At 35.6% G+C, this 3,550-nt stretch overlaps 1 long non-coding RNA gene across 1 annotated transcript; it reads left to right on the top strand.

Annotated features, from left to right (window-relative positions):
- Nucleotides 1–705: 705 nt before the first annotated feature.
- LOC131234977 (uncharacterized) lies at nucleotides 706–2,126 on the top strand. The gene is made up of 3 exons (XR_009165868.1): nucleotides 706–789; nucleotides 913–1,003; nucleotides 1,409–2,126. It is a non-coding gene; the product is annotated as an uncharacterized LOC131234977 (long non-coding RNA).
- Nucleotides 2,127–3,550: the final 1,424 nt, after the last annotated feature.

Raw genomic sequence — 3,550 nt, 5'->3', positions numbered from 1 at the left:
TTAACTTTCCATCCCCGCCGTCCGATATCCTTGTGCACGATATTATTAGCATCTGAGTCACATCCCCACTGATCTGACACACATGGCCGGAAACTGATAACCCTAAAGAAGGAAGAAAATATTCTACATTTTGATTCTTCTTCTGCACCATCTTCAATCTCTGTTTTTTCTGCCGTTTTCCCATTTTCGGATCTTGATTTCAGTCCGTCATGAGAGAGGGAGATATGTAAATCCCTCCGTCACAGGGCTCTGATCAGGGTGACGCAGGAGCTTCGGACGCTGCGGTGCCAAGGATTTACCAGGCCTGTAAAGGCAGCAATATATTTTTCCTTGAGGGGAGGTTTATATTTGGACCTATTGTAAGGTCTTTGTTACTAACCATATTCCTCATTGCTGCACCTATTGCAATTTTCTGTATATTTGTTGCCAGAAAACTAATAGACGATTTTCAGGGATTTTGGTTTGACATGATCTCAAGTCTATTGGTCATGGTTGATGTCATGAAGTGATTACACAATTTATTCTGATGTTAGATTTTTCATTTTTGGTATTTGTGTGGCTCTCAAATGCTGCGCATGAACTTGTGGTTGTGATCAGTTACTTAATCATTTTACCATTAACATCTCTTAAGAACTCATCATTGCATTGTGATTGTTTTTTTTTTTTTTTTTTTTTAAATTTAAATTTTTTTAAAAATTTTTAAGGGCAAAGAAGATCAAACCCAATGTTGGAATCTCACGTCCCTGAAAAAGATGTTTCCAAAGACAAGCATTGAATTATCTTAGGCAGGTAGTTTATAGTATTAACTTGCTGCTTTGCTTGTAAATCTTGAAACATCACCTTGGTCTTGAGGAATTGTAAGATCTTCAACGTGAGGCAATAGAACTAATTTTGCTTTTGAAATCTCTTCAGGGATTAGGAAGCTACTTATGCAAACCAGTCTGAACCTGCTCTATGCAGTTACCTTTTTGAAGATCTTGAATAAAACTAATGTTGTTGAGAGGTGAGATGTGCATTCCGTGGAAGATATAGGGAAACTACTCATGATCTAGTTTTGTTGTTGATATGATTATTTTTTTCCAATGTTTACCCCTTAGTTGATATGATTATTTCTTTCCAATGTTTACCCCTTAGTTGATATGATTATTTTGTGCATTCCCGTCATGCTTGAATAGTCTAGATTGATGAACCATCTCCATTTCAATAAAATGGGTTTGTTGGGACACCATTCATGTCCTAAATCATGAGGACCATGTTATCACTCAATTAATGTCTCATTTGGCCATCCTTTTTACCTTGTCATATCATTTTGTCAAATTGTATTTTATGTTTTTAAGATTTTATAAAATCTTTAATTGTTTCTATCTTGTTTTTAAAAAAATATAACAAGGTTTGACTCTTTGTTCAGGTTCCCAATATACGACTATTGCAGAATATGCACCATCTCAACGTGTTCCAAAACCATGGGCTAAAAAAGATGGCCATGAAGGGACCATATTCAAAGGTGATAATATTTTATTAAGAAAAGAAGAATACAAAAATAAAGAATGAAGCTGGCGTTGAGACATCACCACTTGGGATAAGGACTCCTCTTCCCAAGATGGTTCAAAAACCCCAAAAGGTAGATTGACAAACAATTTACAAGATTTTGCTAAATTGATGAAAATTCCTATTTCAAATTCCTTTTTTGAGCCTTGATGATTGGTGAAACATGATTTGTAAAGCTGAGTAGAGGTAGTAACATGATTTGTTAGTTATGTTGGTAGTAACAAGGTGACAGCCTATTGTTGAGTCTATCACTTGTCATTTCATTGCAGTAAGTATCCTTTTTTTTCATCCTCTTTATATTTATTTGCATAAAGTTTCATTGAGAAATGTTGTTATGAACCTATGATATACATTTCTAAAATGCATGGTGATTGATTGGGTCTTTTCATCTGGTGACCTGCCACATGGATGGGCAATAGCCCACATATTGTAACAGTCAGACAATTCTGTTCAACTCATCATTTCAAGTTTGCCTTCTGAATAAAGACAATATGATCATTCTCAAAGGTATTGTTTTTAACAAGTAAGCATTGATTTTATTAGTTGATATGCCAATGAGATCGAACTTTGATTGGTTTGATTTGTAGATGCTTTTTTTAGAATTTTTTTTCCATTCTATGATTGGTTTTGCAGATGTTTTAGCTATGGTGTTGATGTTCATGGTAGTGTTTGATGATTGATGTGGGTGAATTATTTTTCATTTTCTTGGTTGATTAGTGATCCTCTTTCCTCTTCTTCATGTGTGTTTGGAATAGTTCTATGAATGGAACAGATGGGTATCGAAGATTTTATCAACTATCTACTCCAAAAGCAGCTGCTGCTCCAAATTCAAGTGATGGGTTCTCCCACACTAACTGTAGGTAGCTCCCCTTTACCGCCGATTTCAAAAACCAAGCAGTGCCACCCTCAGAGCCAAACCATCTCTCTTGCAAAGATGCAAAAGAATCAGCCAATTCCCCCAAATCCATGCAAAAGTCATCAAAGATGGCCATCAATAAGACACCCATTTGCTCTACAACATTCTCAGATTCTGCTCCGACCACAAATCCATGGATTACGCATCCAAGATTTTCGAAAAGATCAAAAACACAAATGTCTATCCTTATACGGCTCTCATTGATGGCCAAATCGCTTCCCGTTCTTACCTTGATGCCATCCGGATCTACTCCCAAATGGTGGGTGAATCAGTCGAACCAGACTCTTACGTGATTTCCTCTGTTCTGAGGGCATGTGATTTCCTGTCGGATTTAAATGCGGGCTGTGAAATCCATGGTCAGGTTTTGAAGCTACAACTCAGATCCTTTACTGTGCTAAAGAATGGGCTCTTCACCTTGATGCTATGCATAAGATAAAGCATCATGCATGCCCCTCATCACTTTTTCTCTAACCAAAATTTGTCCTTTACTGTATCAATTTCATAAACAGGAATCTTTGGGGAAACACTTCGATTACCTTGTCCAATTTTCTAATATGTCTGGTCGTTGCTTGTCCCTACTGTTGATTGTTCCTCATTCTAGTTGTATATCATGAATATCTTGATAAATATTGAGACATGGTTAGGGACTTGAAACTTTTTATACATTTGGCCTGTGTTTCTTTAGAAAGTTTGTTGGGAATGGCATGCTTAGTAATTTCTGTAATCTACTGCTCAAAGAAAAAAATAAAAAGAAAAAAAGAAAAAAAGAAAAAAGACAATTTATGTAATTTTTCTCAGAATTGTTTGTTATAACCAGGACTTTTCCAATCCTGTTTTTACCATGTTGTTATCCTATTCATTGGTTCTTCATTTGGAGATATCTAGATGCTGACTTTTATTAATCTTTGTAGGAGAAGAAACTTCCACTTGCAAATAAGTTATAATGTCCTTTTTTTCCCATGTACTAATGAGTTTGTCTAATTCTAAATTCCTTTTGCAATGACTTGCATCACTAGCAGGAACTCTTTTTAACAATTTATTTGTCATCACCTTACCTTAATTTTGTTATTAATTTGTTTTATGTTT

Source organism: Magnolia sinica, chromosome 19, assembly GCF_029962835.1.
Source record: "Magnolia sinica isolate HGM2019 chromosome 19, MsV1, whole genome shotgun sequence".
Classification (NCBI taxonomy): Eukaryota; Viridiplantae; Streptophyta; class Magnoliopsida; order Magnoliales; family Magnoliaceae; genus Magnolia; species Magnolia sinica.
The sequence above is the reverse complement of the archived record's forward strand: the minus strand, read 5'-3'. Positions and strand labels throughout refer to the sequence as shown.